The sequence below is a fragment of the Protopterus annectens genome, chromosome 7.part0, assembly GCF_019279795.1.
Source record: "Protopterus annectens isolate FY-2018-M chromosome 7.part0, PAN1.0, whole genome shotgun sequence".
NCBI classification, from domain to species: Eukaryota; Metazoa; Chordata; order Ceratodontiformes; family Protopteridae; genus Protopterus; species Protopterus annectens.
The window spans coordinates 542,694,060-542,712,759 of record NC_056739.1 but is presented as its reverse complement, the minus strand read 5'-3'; positions in this window follow the sequence as shown (position 1 = coordinate 542,712,759).

Genomic DNA, 18,700 nt, shown 5'->3' with positions numbered 1-18,700 from the left:
CTTGTTGTTATAATGCTTACTTAAAGCAGTTTTATCATCTTGCACACTTACAGCATACTTGTGCTCATACATTCTTTTATTTAATTCTCTTGTTGTTCGCCCTACATAAAATGCAGTACATGACATACAAACAATCAAATACACTACAAATCTGCATGGGTGCATATAAAAGGCAGATACACATGCAAATCAAACAAGTAAGCTTGTGGCTCTCGTTCGGTTTAATTTAGATTTTAAATTCTATAAGGAAATCTTCTGGTGAAAGTTTTGCTGTGCCACAATGAATGGTGTTTGTAGACAGGGTATCATGAGAGTGTTTCTTCCTGCAAGTAGGTTAACCTCATTACAAAAGTCTGAGGGAATGTAAGAAGGTAATTTGTTTCTTTGTTTGTAGATTTCTAGGAAGCTAAGCTTATATTCATTTATAACATTTGTACATCCAGTTTGGAACTATTTGTAAAATACCGTCAAAAGTACATATAAAATGTGATTAGTATGTAGGGCTTAATTATTTACTGCATTATTTTTATTTTTTATTGTTAGTATTAGCCTGACATTCCATATTATATGCAGAACTTCCTGAAACAATGATCTGCACGATACAAATAATATTTTAAAGTAATTCTTGGTAGACTCAAGAATCAAGTCAACATGGCTGAGTAAAGTAATCCAACAGCCTGTTTTTTAAAGAAACAACATATCTTGAAATTGACGGAGTCCATATTTTAGGGCCAAGATTGACCTCATTGGTCCTCATCCCACCATTCATTAAAGCAGATCAAAGGACAGGATCTGTTATCATAATTTTTGATGTTATAGAGTCAATTTGTTTGCATTGAAGACTATCTGGGGGAACTCACTTATTACTTACAAAAGATCTAAATGAAATTGGGTAATGACATCTGATAGCTTTGCAAATGACAAAAAGAAAAAAAAAGAACAGTGTTCAGTAATAAAATTAAGCAACAAAAGAGAATGCTTTTAATTTACTCATAGTTAAGATGTTCTTGCATGCACCAGTTGGGAAGTAATTATTGCAGAACAACAAGAACATGATTATATCTCTAACAGCCCATCTTTAAATGTTTTAGACAAAAGGATAACTGGCACATTATATTACCAGGTAAAAATGTTGTGAAAAAGATGCAACCAATGAAAATATGTGAAAATATCCTTAGAAATTAGTTTGATATTTGACCAGCCTTGTTTATTAAAGTTTTGATTAATTAGTCCCTTGCATGTAATAGTAAAATGTTATTTGGTTTAAATTTAATTTAATTTGTCTATGTCCTAGCAAGTCATTGCTAAATATTTAGAAATAATTTCTAAACCAATATAACACTTTTTACATCATTAGTCAAGTGAATAACTGCTTTGTGAAAAATGAAACACCAAAGGGAAACATACACAGGTGAAGTATTATATTGTTATGTGATACAGAGCAACTATAATTTACTGTAGTGTATCTAATGGTCAGAGTTTCATGATATCCTTATTTAATCTGATCGGGTGTCTTAAAATTTTAACTTTGGTTCATGGGTTCAAAAGTCTGAGTGTCAAGTTTATGACCTACTAGCATTCAAAATATTTGACTGCCACAGTCCCGTCCTATTATTTTTTTTCTTACATCATACATATATGCCTGCCTGCCTATCTGCCTATCTATTTATCTATCTCTCTATCTTTCTAGCTACAGTATATCTGGAGAAAGTTATTGACTTGTAAATTAGGAAGAACAGAGTCATTTTGCTGTTTAAAGCACACTTAAAAGTTATGAATATTAGCATTAGTATGGAAAGTACAATGGCACTTTACTTCCTCACTCACTGAAAGGACGCTGTACTCAAAGGCAGTTCAACTTTCTTTCTTGCTCCTTCCTCTGCATAGTTAAGCTACTATTCTTTCAGCAGTCAGCTACATATATATATATATATATATATATATATATTTTTTTTTTTTTTTTGAAAATATAGTTGATTTTGATTGTGTTGAGATACAGTCTTAGTGCTAATATTCATCTTATACAACTTGCATTAAATTCTCAGTCAAAGAGTATATTTGCCATTTTAAATTTCACATTTTCAAAATGAATAAAGATATACAAATTATTGAAAGCAAGATAATTTGATGCTCTAGGAATTCTGGTAAGTGATTTCTTAAAATTTTCAACATTTTTTATCCATTATCTATTCACTTCTGACAGGATGGTGAACTGCACTTCATTTATTTTTGACATGGAGCTGTAGCAGTAGATGGGCTTATTCATCTGAGAGTTTCTTTGTAAGACTACCCCTTCTTGGCTGTTTCTATGCTGATAATTGTCTTGGTGATGAATTGTGACTGTAGATTATAGTTGAAATCCAAAGGTGTACATGATAGATGCTTGCTAGGAAGGTAGGAATTTTTAATCAGTTTGTGCTATTTCTCGAGACCATAACATATTGATTTCCAATTAAACAAAAGGTGTTGTGCTTAATGTGGAAACTTTGACTCAGGACATCAATAATGCTTTTATATGAAGCACTAAATTGAGACTTCTTACAACTGAAATTAGAGTTGTATAAATATAATTATAGAGTTGTACAAATATAATTAAGCTCTAATTATAAAAAAGATGTGATTATAATTAATAAAGAAAAGACTCTAAAAGTCACTGCCGCACACACTTTAGAAATCTACTGTTGATTACAGATACAAAAGTACAGAAATGAATTGCAAAAAATTGACAGTGATTAATGATCAATAGTTCAAAATGTACATAAATGTATGGGAAGGAGAGAATAAGTTTCAAAGTAATGTCGTTGAATGATTTATTTAGTTATTCTTCAATCAATAATTCATTTTGTTATTCAGGAAAACAAATCAGAAGATGCAGAGATATTAGATTTTTTTTCATTTTTACAAATGCAAACAACACAGTGTGGAACGTTTGCAATGAATTAAACTGCTTGATTACCCTTACAAAATGTCCTACAAAGACTTTGTCTACACTTGAGTGTCATGTACTTCTAGGAGAATATGATAAAATGTTGACATCACATTATATCAGCTAAGGAAATTACGATCACTGAAATTAATGGTGCTTCCAAGGTTATCCTGTTTGGAGTAATGCTGAAAAACAAATGTTGATTGCTGTAAAATTCTTTTCTTTTCTCCAAGTCTGTGTGACCTTAGAGGTAGAACATTTAAGAATGGGGATGTGAGAGCAGATCTCACCTACAAAAAAAAAATTATAATATTTAACATTTGGTTCTCCTGCTTGACCCAATGTCATGAATTATGATATTTACAATGTGTGATGTTTATCTTATGATGTCATGACATCAAGTATAGTGGGACCTGTAATCTATTATGATCGATAGGAAAAGAGATAAAGTAAAAATACTGTTGGCTATAACTTCAATGTGTTTTACTTACATGTTTTCTTTTCAAGAAAAAAAATAGTTTACAGTATGTCAGCATTCACCTTTTATTGGCATTATTATAAGATTCAGTTCTATGATTAATTCACAATCAGATAAGCAGCAATTTTCTTTACAATGTTATTCTTAGTTGAGTAAAGTCCTTATGCTGTCTTATTTTTGAGGTAAAAGAAGAAACATTGAGATATCCTGTAATTATTAAGTAAGTGACCTTTAATACTATAATCAAAAGTCTCTAGAACAAAGTTTACCTTTACTCAAACAAGCTAATATCTAAGCATTTACGTAGGACATTTTTAAATACATTCCACCTAGAGATTCTTTGTATGAATTTGTAATTACCAGTTAAGATATGACCATAGCAAATTCTTCAAGGCTTCAGTACCAAATCTTTAGGACTTCAAAATATGTATGCTAGGCTTCTGGACTGTGCTGACTCCAGGAAGCATTTCCCTTCTACTCTGCAGATTTTTTTATACCAAATGACTGTATAACTGACATACATTTGCATTAAATGACTTATATGGGTTTATAACTGCAGTCCTTTTATATCAAATGACTCAAATGGGTTTTATTATTTTTTATAACTGTCTTCTGAAAATAAGAAAATAACTTGCACTGCCAAAGTCTACCTACCTACCTACCTACCTACCTACATGTGTGTCTTTTGATCTTTTGACTGATAAAAAATGTTATTACAAAACACTGAAAGAAAATAGGCGATTGAAAACACATTTTGTCTAATCATAATTTGGAGTGGACATATTTATACTAGTGTGGGGTGAGAAAAATGCTTGCTAATCCTTTCTTTACTTGTTTTTAACTATATGTGTAGTTGATGTCTTTCAATTTTGCTGATTGCTTTCACAGAAAGATAATAGCTATAGGTTCTATGTCAATTCTTCTAATGCTTAAAATTTCAAACGTTATATGGTCGAGACCAAATGTTCGAAATTTCAAATGTTCGAAGATTGACTTTCAGCTGCGCCGTATGGTGCAGATAGGGAGAATTTCCCTTTTCTGCACTGAAGTGCGGTCTCTGAGTTAATATATTTAAGTAGATGTGGTGTGGGGGGTACAAGGTGGCTTGCCCCCTGCTCACACTGTTAAGGTGTGTTTTTTTTTTTATTTGATATTCGAACATCAAAATGTCGAACATTTGGTCTCGACCATGTAACGTTTGACATTTTGGATGTTCGAATATTTAACATAGACCCTATATATATATATATATATATATATATATATATATATATATATATATATATAAATATATATATATAAATATATATATACACACACACACACACACACACACACACACACACACACACATGCACACACACACACACACACGCACACACACACACACACACACACACACACACACACACACACACACACACACACACACACACACACAGATACATATAACAAGCACACACAGATACCCATAACAAGAAAATCAGACCAGGACTTTTTCTGAGCTAATGCATGAAAACATAGAATTCTGTTAAAAATGGAGAAACATAAACTCTTGTATGAGACACTAAAATACTTTTAAATAATTATTATTAAAAAAAAAATAAAATCAATGCATTGAATGCTCTTACCCCTGAGTGAGGATTTTTTTGATTCTGTTCTTTTTCCAACGAGCAAACTTTTTGAAAAAGTCTTTTATTCAGTGACACAACCATTATTATCTTTTTCTAAATTATTAAAAACACTGATTGTATATGAGTATAACTTTAAGTTAGGGGGCAAAAGCACCAGTCATATTTAGGTTATTTTTTTAAATCTGCTAGTTTTGTATACAGTATTAAGATCTTCCTGGGTACAATAAAAAAACTGTTGCTAAAATGGGCGAAATAAGGTTAGAAGATTGAACTACTTTTTGGCAACAACTAGGAGTGGGCTAAGTACCCATACAGTGAGATATGTAGTATAAACGCAATACCTATGAATGTACTTTTGTGGAATATTAATGGTTTAGTTAACCCACTGAAGGTGAATAGAAGGCTTGCTTATGTCACAAAGAATAATGTACAAGTTATTATGTTGCTGGAAACTTTAATGGTTTAGACAGACAAAAATATGAGTTGTTAATGAGAAAGAGTAGGATGAGACATATTTATGACAAGTCTCACAATGCAAATAGTAAAAGAAAAAGTGGATAATTTAGGGAAGTATGTGTCTGTGAAGGGAATTTTGTTAGGTAGTTATGTTTACGCCAGTTGCATTATATTTTCCACCCGGCACTATAATAAGAGAAATAAGACTAATCATAGAAAAAATTGCAGCCTCTCACCAAGGGATTCTGCTTGTGATGGGGAAACAGAACAATGGAGACATGCACAAAGGATATTACACCTGAACCCTGAGAAAGAAGGCTGAAAACTAAGAGCAGATATTTGGGGAAGTACATGAAAACATACATCTTGGTTGACATAATGAGTTTTAAGAGGCATCCCATGGGCTTCACATGCATTTCAGGCTAGGTAGTTTTTATATTACCAGACAGCATGCATACTTAGAAGGTAATGTGATGACACAGTCCTTGATGCTATCAGATCATGCCTGCATACAGTTATCATTTGCAAGAGTTGAGATCTCACAAGGCATGATACACTGGCATTTCTCTACACCACAAGAACTGCTGTCTACCATGGCAGTGTATCAGATGGGAAGGGTATTTCTCTATACATCTTCTGAGAAATCTGTTCAAGGAATGGCTACAACAGCTGATGCAAGATACCACTGAAGAGTTTTATTCTAAAGCTACTAAAAATAGGTTCCTCTGTTACAGCTGTAAACAAACACACAAATAAAAGAACTAGCAAAAGTTAATGTCAGTAAACAATGGCTTTATAGCTATAATAAATATTCAGATGCCTTGACTAAAATCAAGGTATTGCAACAGCATACAAAGAAAGAAGAGAAGCATAAATATAAGGATCATCTAGAGGTAGCCAAGAAAGATATAAATCAGCACCTGGAGAATATAGAACACTAGTCCTGAGATACAAGTGTTTTTGGACCCAGCACTTAATTAACTAAGTTCCTAGTGCAGAGACTGAGGCAACAAAGTAATGAAAGACAAATTCTGAAACTTAGGAATAAGGTCACAGAAGAAACTGAGAATAAGCTTGCAAAGATTAACAAGGTATTAGAACAGTTTCATGGGTAATTATATTATCAGGACCCAAATGTGGAGAAGCAAAGAGACAGAGCAAAGGAATATTTAGCTGAATTACAGCTATCTGAAATTAGTCTGTCAGATGGGAAGGGTCTTTTGAAACCAATAACAGAGGCTGATATAACAGAAGCCTTGAATAATCAGAAAACAGGCAAACCACCAGCGTTAGATGGAATACCAACAGAGATTTGGAAAAGGAAAAGAGAATTAATAGCTAAGATATGGAAGATTTTATTCAATGAAATCTGGAAAGCAGGAGTTCCTGTGGTAATTCCAAATTAAGGTAAGTACTTGACAGATCTAGGTTCTTGTAGACTCATCTCTGTTTTAAACTATGCTGATAAGGTATTCGTGACAGTAATTGCCAAGAAGGTTGGTCAGTGTCCTAAATGGGGTTACTGATCTGGCCCAATGTATGTTTACTGAAGTCAGACATAATGAACATAAACACCCTATTCTACAGACAGATGCACAAAAGAAAAGGAGAAAAAATATATTAATAGGCTAGGATGCAGAAATGGCCTTAGAAAGAGTGAAGTATATATTTTTTTAATGTTAATAGCGGACAATGCTGGCATCCCACAGGAATGGATAAAAGTAGTATTTCAAATATCTCAAAGCTCTAATGTTTTCCGATCTTAGTGAGTGAGCAAGAGGGCTAAGGTAAGCAAGGTATCTCTCCCCTTTATTGTTCCCTCATTGTCTTGAACCTTTGCCAAGGAAAATCAGAATTTCTGAAATAGAGGGATATAGATGGGAACAATAGCATAAAAAAATAAGCAGTATTCACAGGTGGCATTACAGTTTATTTAGCTAACCCCAAACCATACCTAAATGTTATTTTTGACTACTTGAGACCGCATAATGAGTTTGCAGGTTATAGATTTAATGAGGTGAAAACAATTGTTTTAAATTATGTCCTGATGAACCTGGTGCAAAAGTATTTCTTTTTATTGAGACTCCAAAAAATTAGCTACACGAGGGTCTAGCTAGCATCAGATGTAGTACAGGCCTGCTAACAATGCATTACTGAGTAAAATGCAAGTTTGATTAAGAAAGCGGAGCATATTGTTTTTGGATGAGAGTAGAGAAGTATAAGCCATTAGAATGTTTTTGGTTCCACTGATGTTGTATGGGGGAGGTATATTTTTACCGGTTGTTTGACAGCATATGGAGCAGTATTAGAAGGAAACTGAAGCAGTATTTCTGGGAAAACAAAAAGGAAATGGTCCAATGGGAGAAGCTGACCTTCCCCTGGATAGGGCTAGACTGGGTATGCCTGATCTTGAACTTTTTTATAGGGTCACACAATTAAGTTTACTATACCTAATTACAAGCTAGACAATTTATGCCTAAATAATAAGATTTAATAGCAATGTGGGCTGAGAACAGAAAAGGCATAGTTCCTTGAAATTTGATACAAGAAGTTTAAAACACTACCTCAGAAGGCAAATACACAAAAGTGGCTTATGAGTGGCTGATGGCCACTAGAGAATGGTGGGAGTGGGAAGAATTAATTAGAGCTATAAGTTATCACCCCAGCTCTCACAGCACTCTAGGAAAGGTAAATGCAGCAATTATATGGAAAGAGAAGAACAACACAACCAGGTTTTGGGAAAAAATAAACATGGATGTAAAATACAGTTCATGGGAGAAAGTTAGGCTTGAGTAATCATTGCAGGATGAAAATCATTTGAAATATTCAGGTCTAAAGTCAGAGTTTAATGAGTATTAGAAAACTGTAAAACTCAAGGGAAGCCAGCTAATGGTGGCTTCTTTCCTGCTGGAGGCAAGGTCAAATATGGCTTCAGAGAAGAATGTTCTAGTAAGGCCTACAGAGCCATAATAGAAACAATAAATAAGAGTAATAGGAGCTTAAGTAAAAAGTTGAGCCAAATTGTAGGCAGGGATATAGATGAAAACTACTGGGAAGAAATATATAGAGCTCTAATTTATGCCAAAAAATCAAGAACATTCCATGTTTTGCTGGAAATGCCTTCATACACATTTTTATACACTTGAGAAACTCAAAAAAATCTTTCCAGTCTTGGAAGAGCAGTGCTGGAGAAGCAGTGTGGGTGAAAGATGCACATGGCACCATATCTTCTGAGTGTATGGAAGTCAGCAACAATGTAAAGTGAATCTAAGGAATATAATGACATTACTGGGAGGGGACATTTACAATCTTTGAATTAATTGGTTACTTTTGTGGACAGAGTCTATACCCAGGAATATAAAAGTCTTATATTCACTGCTTATAATACTAACAAAGAAACAAATCAGTAGAAAGTGGAAATCTAGGGAAACACCCAAGATTTGGGAAATATATGAACGATATGATGAATAAAATTAAATGAAATGGAACTAAGTGTGATTAATACCAGTTATGACAAATTCCTGTTTCAGAAGTGGTCACTTTGGAAGAAATTCAATAAAAGTGTGGATGTGTAGAGGGTTTTCTAGGTGTATGCTCCAGGTCCTATATCTGGAGTTCATTTTAGTGTTGGCCCCTTTCTTCTTCTTCTCCTCTCAAGGAGTATTGAATGGATATGAGGAGTTGTACCCAGGAAGCTCTGCCTTTTCTTTTTCTTTGTTTCTATTCCTTGGGCAGTAGTTATTCTATCAAGTAATTGTTTTTTGTGCTTATATGCTAAGATTCAGAAATATTGAAAAATGAATCCTCAGTTTGGGGGTCATGCCTAGTTAGATAGCATTGTTTATAATCTGACTAAAGAATGAAAAAAGTGCTCCATGCATGAAGAATGCACCATCGTTGCAGAATAAGAATGATCAATAAAGGCATGAATGTTAAAAAAAAAAAAAACTATCATATTTGAGTGGAACTTTCTAGGGTGACTAATCAAGATTGAAAATGGACTATTAAATGGTATGCAGCAGCTACTAATTTTAGACCATGAAGCTGATGCCATATATTTTTTCTTCACCTAAATTTCTTTTTACCTTTTCTAGCTTGTATTCCCTTCAGATATTAATTCCAACCTTTGTGCTTAAAAAGCTTATCAAAATAATCAAGATATTTATTTTTCTTAATGATATTTATCGACATATCTTAAGCATGTATTTTACAACTAATGGTATGTCTAAAATGAAAGTTATGTACTTAAAGCTAGATCAGTGCTGGCTCCTTCTGTCCATCTCAGCTTATGGACATGTTGGATCCAGATGGATCCAATGCAAGTAACATTTAGACTTTGGATTCAAGCTCAGGCTCCTCCCCACTTCCCATTATCCCACTTTGCTCTTACAGTTCCTCATATCAAGTTTGCTCTCTTATACATAGTGATTAAAATCTGACCCTTATATGAACAAATAACAGGAAATGCCAATAAACTACAGTCAAGGACTGTAAGTATGACAAAGCTCAAAACTGGTCCAGTGCAATCAACTGAGAACATAAAAAGGTGACAGTTTGGATGAGGGATGGAGGGAAAGATGGTTAGGTGGATGGACGAAAACAAGACAAATCTAGGGTTATAGTAAGTGCATAACTTTCATATCTGTTGTTGACTTTTCAAGAGTATGGTGGAGCCAAAGGAAGTCCTACACCAAGACAGCAGGTCCAGCTTGTAATTAGAAATAAATGTGTGAATAATACATCAAGTAGCTGAAACACAAATCTCATCAATAGTGACTCTAGAAAAGAAGAACTCTTTTTGAATGTGCCTTAGACTTGTTAGACGTTGATAGTCCCTTTACCCTATAGACAAATACAATTCAACTGGACATAAACCAGGGCAAAGTGTTCTTGGAGACATCGATTCCTAGTTCAGTCTTGGAAAAAAGAGGCAAAAAGTTGGTCAGATTTCCTGAAATCTTTCATGCAGTGCAAATGGAAACATAACTGTCAATAAACATCCCGCAAATATAGTAGATATTCACCTTTGCTGAGAAATTGGGAAAAACACAGGTACACGAATAGCCTTATTCAAGGAAGACACAGAGACAACCATGGAGAGGAAATGTTTATAATATATTGTTGTTCCCCCATTCAAGCTTCTCCTTAATATTACAATGTCTTTTACAGATAAATTCTGGTTTAGCCCCTAACATTTTATTCAGAGCATCATCATATTCAATATTCCAGTTATTAATAATAATTTGTTTAACATACTTGTTGCCAGAACTGTGTTTCAAAACCAGTTAGTTCAAAATCGGTATTATCATCATCACCTTTACTATTAGTTTGAAAAGTATTTCCTAATATGGTGCAAAAGTCAAATTCTTCATTTTATTAAAATCTTCTATCTTTACCTCTTGTAACAATTTCTGAGTGTAACCCCTATGCAAAAAACATCCTGACTGGTTTCATCTATCTCCTGTAAAAAAATGTTCATCATCAGAAGTTAGTCTGGAAATACAACTACACCCGGTTATCTGTTTGTAGTATTCACCTTCAAAAAATGAAATTGTTATCCAAAACAATTTCCATCAAGTCACCTAAAAAACGTGTTTCCTGATTAGCCAATTTATCGTATGCATAGCAAGCATCTATGCACAGAGTTTTCCAATCTTTGAATATCTTTCAGTAATAATGGCATTTTTGTTCATTGAACTTAACAAGAACCTCCATAGTTCTACATCCACAATCATCAAATATATGTAAGAATTCAGCATAAAAATTAGTCACCAGGAATCCCATTAAGTATTTTATAAACCTTTTGTCCCTTAGGGATGTGGTTATTAGATATGCAGTCTTTAAATAATATATTGTGCAGCTGCAATGACTTGTAGTTTATTGACATTATATCAAAGTAATTTAACTGGTTATCAAAAGATTGACTTACTGTAGGGAGAGCATCTATAAGTGAATCCTCGACCAGTATTATTTAACCAGTTCGACAAGTCAAAATCCTGCTGCTACTCACAGCAAATTGGCATTCTTCTCTCATGCCAGTGTGCCAAATGTGCATACTAATTTTCTAGTTCAGGCTCACGTGTTTCTAAGTTCACTTCTGGGACAAACCAAACCAGGAGGGTTAGCAGGGTCTACATTAAATCAGTGAACACTTAAAAAAAGCGAACGCTGATTTATCGACCCCATGTAAGTGAAAGCTTACAATCTCGAACACTTAGAACAGCGATTTTTTTCCCAGGGGAAAAAAAAACAACTTTCAAAACATTACATAAAGTGGGGGGCTTTGCCCCCCACACCCTCTGACATGGGGGGCTGTGCCCCCACATCCCCCCTAGTTAAATATACAAACTCCAAGATCAAACTACAGTGACGAAAATGGCAGAATAACGAAGGCGGCCAAGCAATTTCTTTCCCAGGGAAAGAATTTGCTTATATGCCATTTTGGTATTTTGTCATTTCGTGCTTTCAAGTTCGATCAAGACGCATCCAAAATAATGCGTCTTCGATCATATAATAGGGAGCCGGTTAGAATTACCATTGTAGTGCAATTTTGTAGAGAAACCCTCATTCTAATGAAAGTCCATAGTCATTTGCAGTAACTGTCTGCCAATTTGATTAGCCAAAGCCTCAAGGGGTGTAAGTAACTGCAACAATTGAGCTAAAGCACCTCTCAAAGAATCAAAAGTCACCATGCGTGGAATGCTTTTTCTGCTACTTCACCTCTCTCTTCAACTATCAAGTTTTAAATTACACTGCTGGAAAATAAATCCTGTGAGGACATACCGAGTTCCTGACTTAAAACCAAGAACCACAACAGAAATGGGAATGCAGCACACTAAATTAAAAACTAATAATGAAACACCAGTGTTAGAGGTAGTCTAACAGACTGAATATAGAACCACACAGGGTTAATAAAAAATAAGCACAAGTCATTAAAACTAGTTAAGCGCTTTCTTCCTAAACACAGTGGACTTCATCAGAACTAGTTAATAACATAATCAGCATCATAAATATACATATATTAGTCGATCCTAGTCATAGTCTCACAGTCATCCAATGAAAATTGTACATTAAAACCACAGAACAGTATTTAAAATGGGTCTATATTATGTCAGCGAAATGGGATTACAGCGAATGCCATTTTGCCGACACATATAGATCGAAATCTTAAAAGAGTGAAACCTCAGTTCACCAATTTTTTTCCCATGGAAAAAATCGGTGAACCAACAAAACACAACATACCACTTAAAACATTACAAAGTGGGGGGCTTCACCCCCCCCCCCCAACTAAATATACCAACTCTGAGATTGCACTACTTTCAGGTAAAGGGCAATGTCATGGCTCAGGCCAAGCGATTTCTTTCCCTGGGAAAGAAATCGCTGATTTGAGCTTTTGCTCTTTTACAATTTCGGTCTGTATGTGTCGGCGAAACGACATTCGCTGTAATGACATTACGCTGACATAATATAGACTCTTTAAAAACATAGAGACCATTTAATTCCATAAGTCATTGCCCAATAAAAACAAGATACAGAAAGGGTTGAGGAGATGTGGTACTTGCTCTCAATGTAAATATATTCATGAAGGAGAGTCCCTAACTTTAAAAACATTTTATGATACTTTATACGTGGACCTTTCCAGTGACTGTAATGTTACGGGGGTGGTATACCTTGCATATTGTGACTATTTCCACATTTAAAATATAGGTAAAACAGAGTGTACTTTGAAAAAGAATGTATAAGTACAAATATGATATAATTAAACAGAATGATAAGAATGTACTATATAAAAATAAATCATTATGTAGAGATAATAAATTGTTTTATTTTATTTGTGCTTAAAAAAGTACCCCTGCAAAATAAAATTAGAATACATGGAACTTTGGTGTCAACTTCACCTTAATGCAGCTACACATTCACATTTCAATGATGGAATTTCTATAAGCAGTGTTTTAAAGCTGCATGCTGCCAAGCTGTAGATGTAATATTGTTTTTTATAATGATTGGAATAAATATTATAGTCATGGTTTTAGCATACATGCAGTACAGATGTCATATATTTGCTATTGACGTTCTAAACTTTTCTTTAAATTGCATTTTTACATATGATGGAATGAAATGGTCTCTATGTTTTTAAATAGTGTTCTATGGTTAATTAATGCACAATTTCCATTGGATGATGTGAGAATATGACCAGGATGGACTAATATGTATGTATATATATATATATATATATATATATATATATATATATATATATATATATATATATATATATATGATGTTGATTGTGTTATTAGCTAGTTCTGATTAAGTCCACTGTGTTTAGGATGGAAGTGCTTAATTAGTTTTAATAAATTACAGTTATCTTTATTAACGCTGTGTGTGTATGTATTTGGTCTGTTGGACTACCCCTACACAGTGAAGTAATTGTCACCAGAACAGTTTTCCAGAACAAGAATTTCAGATAGGTTCTAGCTGCTGGTTCACACTAGGATTTTTTCAGGATCTGAAGTAACATAGTGATACCCCCAAGGAGAGGCAAAATCTCTCAGAGGGGGGCAGAGATTAAATGAACCTCTCACAAGGCCTTCAAAAGCTTCAGAGATGCAAAACTGGTCTGCTCTTCACCTATAAGAAAACTTCAAATAGTTGCTAGTTGTCATAGAGTAACTGGCTCCTCTATGAAAAATGTCTGCAAGAAAGTCTAGAATTGATGGTATGGGAACAGAGAAAGGGTCTACGACTTTGATTGAGGGTCAGATAGAAAACGTTTTCCATTTACTTCTGCAAACTTTCCTGGTGTAGGTTCTGAAATGAGGATAAGATTCGAATGACACTGGAATTTCTGTCTATCATTGAAAGTGGAGAGACCAAGTGGTCAAATTCAGAGATTTAATGTCTGGATGAGGCTTGATAGATGGATGACAGATCAGATCTGAAAGGAGATCCCTTATCCAAGGTGAGTACACCAGATGAGGCCACAAGAAGATGAAAATATTTGTTGAGGTTAAAAGGAGGCAATGTGAATCACATTAATCTTGAAGCAGACTGCTTTCTGCAGAAATTTGGTTATGAGTGGAGTCAGAAGATTAGCACAGAGTAGACCCAAGGGCCAGATGTGGACTAAAGTCTTCCTAAGGGGCCCCCTTCTTGAAGAATTAGGGCAAAGTAGTTGTTGCATTTGATGTTGGAGGGAGTTCCAAATTGGTTGCAGTGACTGAAAATCATGGAAGCCACTGTCTGGTTGAGGTACCAGTCATGTGGCAGGAGAATCAGTCTGCTCAATCTGTCTGCTAATACATTGGATTCCCTTAGATACGAGTTGGGATATTTGTTTATGTACCAGACTACCAATATACTATACCCATGGGGAGGGAGTCCATGACGGCCTACAATGCTGATAGTAGGGATGATCTGGAGAAGACTCAGAAGTTGAGGGGAAGCTCACCATATCACCCTGGTCAAAGCCAATTGCAGCTGGCTGCCTCAAAGAAATAGAATCATATGGAATTCAGACCCCAGAAGCCAGAGAGGGTCAGAACAGATTTGAATGAGGGTGAGTCACCTCTTCTCTCAAAAGCCACCTCAAATGCTTTGAAGGACCAAGCTGAAGCTGGTCCCAAAGGAGTTCTCATAGGCTCTGAGTACCCAGATAAGAGACCCTCATGAAACATACCTGGTTCAGATCCAAGGCCAACACTCGAGCCATGCTATCAAGAGATACGGCACTGAAGGGTAGAGTTGGATCCAACAACCTCCAAGTTAAACTTGAGTCCCTCACTCTGACACATAGCTTTCAGTTCCAGGGTCCCCTGAGGTCCAATGCTGTTGGAGTCAAACAGGTGAGGAACACTGTTGGAGGCAAAGATGTCCAGACTACTGGTTCTGACCACCCAGGAAAAACGTATCCAAGACTGCCCAATCTGAAGGCTGGAGTGGGGAAGGAAAAACAAGAGCCCTTAGAGTGGGAGAAGTATAAAAGACCCCTTTCTGGATGTGTGTCCTCAAATATTTCCACACCATCCTGTCCTTGTACACTTCTGAAAGACTTTTTGATGACCACATTGACCTGAGAGAAGAAGCCATTGAAGGTGGCATGGAGGATCTATGGGAGGGTCTTTCTGAATGCCGAGAGAGCCATGGAGAGGTTGTTTCTGGAGAAAAGCAAGGATTCAAGATAAATGGAGGCATTTTTGAACAGATTTGAATTGTGTCCAACCCCAACAGAAGGTAAGTTGAAGGATATGAAGAATTTTCAACTTTTCGTGCAAGAGTGGAGGAATCTGACCAATTGGATGATCGTTTTTCTCAAATCTTTTGATGTGTTCTTATCTTCCTCTTTGTCTTTTTCTTTCTCCTTCTCCATTTCACTTTCCTTTTCTTTAGATCTCTCTCACATTTGGATAACTCATCGGGCCTCTCTGAAGTCTTTGCAAGGGAAGATCCTGCATGAAAGGAGACAATTCTCCCATGTCAGAAAGGCCTATGACCCAAAGGATGAGCAAATTTCACAGTCTTTCCAAATGTGAAATCCCCAAGCAACAGAGACATTTGTTGTGAGGGTCCTTGCAGACAACATTTTTTAAAACTGGTCATTTTGTCAACCATGTCACAAAATAAGGCACTTTACATAGAAAAATTAGGGAAACAGCAAAACAGGACAAATACCTGAAATGTATAGCAAAAACCATAAACTATTATAAAGGACTTTTTTAGGGTTGGAAACACACTACACCAGGCAAATGCAAACAGTAGTAAATTACAAAGCCCTAGCCTATATTAATTAACCCCATAATATAAACAAAGAGAAAAATGCAGCTGTAGGCTGAATTAAATTGACTTATCTGAGCACCAAAAAGAAGAATCACTAATGAGACAACTGAGCCTCAAAATCACGTCTGACTTCTTCAAGCTGCAAATAAGGTCTGAGAAACTCAGAGGTCAGAGGGGGTTAATGGGAAGGGGGAAGTGACTGAGCCTTAGATCCAAAGTCTGAAAATTGCCATAGTTGGATCTGGTCGGATCCAACATACCTATAAGTGGAGATGGAAGGAAATGACAAAATAGAATCCGATGGTTTCATATTTTTTCAGATGATGTTCAACAGTTACCTAAGCAACCACTGTCTGTTAAACGGGTCAGCTCTCTATCCCCCCCACTCCCCGTCACATATAGCATACCCCAAGGCTCAATCCTAGACCCCCTTCTCTTTAACATATTTACAAACAAACTCCACTTAGTAACCACAAAAGTTGATATTGTCTAATATGCTGATGATACGACGCTAATCTGCTTGGCACCCAACATCCATTTTCTACAAAGTAAAGCCCACGAATCATTCACTAAGATAGAGAACTGGCTAAACAATCACTCATACTAAATCCACAGAAAACACAAATAATACTATTCCACCCAGCTAAGCCCAATGACCTTATCTTCTCCATTCTCTCAGGCAACAACACCCCCTTTACTGCAGTACCAGAGGCCATACTAGGTGTCACAATTGATTAACAACTTAAATACAATAAACACATATCCCAAATGATCTCTAAAGTCCACAAAAAGCTAGGATGCCTCTATCACAGCAAACAGTTCCTAACCTCCACATCTAGAACTGCCATAGCCAGAACTCACCTCTTACTTTATGCTTCCCCAGTTCTAACTAACATTAATAAAACTGGCCTGAACAAATTCTCCACATGCTACAACACGATAGCTAGGTTCACAGCCAATACTAAATCACACTCCCACCACTGCCAATCCCTACATAAACTACACTGGTTAGAATTTCCAAACTTACTAAGCTACCACCAACTCAACATAGCTCATCAAACTCTATACCATCCTGAGAAAACCCCTGCCTTAAATGGCATGTTAAATTTTCACAACTCCAACAGGGAGCTACGATCCAGTAACAAAGCCCTGATCGAAGTTAATCCATGCAAGAACAGCTCTGGAGAAGTCCTATTCTCACATGTGGTTGCAAAAGCTTGAAATACCCTCCCTCCTGACCTCAGGTTACAAAATCGCACATCCACAATTAAAGACCTCTTCAGATCACACCTGTTCACTAAGCCCTTTGCAACTGCAGTGACCCCTCCCATGAATCCTACCCTCACTGTAGGCAGGTTACCCCCTGAGGCCTCTGATGCATACCTTTCATTGTCATCTTGGTCCACCTATGTGCATTATGTATTTTGTAAATATTGTAAATATGTACTTACTCTCAGTACCTTATGTACATGTATTGTACTAGTACTGTAAGATTTCTGATCACACAACTGTACTGTGAGTGTGCATTGCATTTAACTGTTTTCGCTTTTTATATGTTAGCATTGTACCACTTGTTATCCTACTACTATTATTGTGTTGCCTTCTAAAAATGTCAGCATTCTACTAATTATTATTGTTTAATAACCACATCCTACTAATTGTTATTCTTTAATAACCACATCCTACTAATTGTTATTCTTTAATAACCACATCCTACCAATTGTTATTCTTTAATAACCACATCCTACTAATTGTTATTCTTTTTCTTTAATTGCCACATCCTACTAATTGTTATTCTTTAATAGCCATATCCTACTAATTGTTATTCTTTAATAACCATATCCTACTAATTGTTATTCTTTAATAACCATATCCTACTAATTGTTATTCTTTAATAACCACATCCTACTAATTGTTATTCTTTAATAACCATATCCTACTAATTGTTATTCTTTAATAACCACATCCTACTAATTGTTGTTGTTTAATAACCACATCCTACTAATTGTTATTGTTTAATAACCACATCCTACTAATTGTTATTCTTTAATAACCACATCCTACTAAATGTTATTCTTTAATAACCACATCCTACTAATTGGTATTCTTTAATTGCCACATCCTACTAATTGTTATTCTTTAATAACCACATCCTACTAATTGTTATTCTTTACCACATCCTACTAATTGTTATTCATTAATTACCGCATCCTACTAATTGGTATTCTTTAATAACCATGTATTCCCACTGTAACATGTTGGAGCTTTTCTCCCAAGGACTCCTCTGAAAATGGACACCCCGTCCAGTCGGATTATCTTGGCAAAACAAATGCTAAATAAATGAATAAAAATAAATATTTCTGTAACTGAAAAACATACTTTTAGTTCAAACTTTTAATCATTTGACTGAAATGGAAATATCAAGAACTA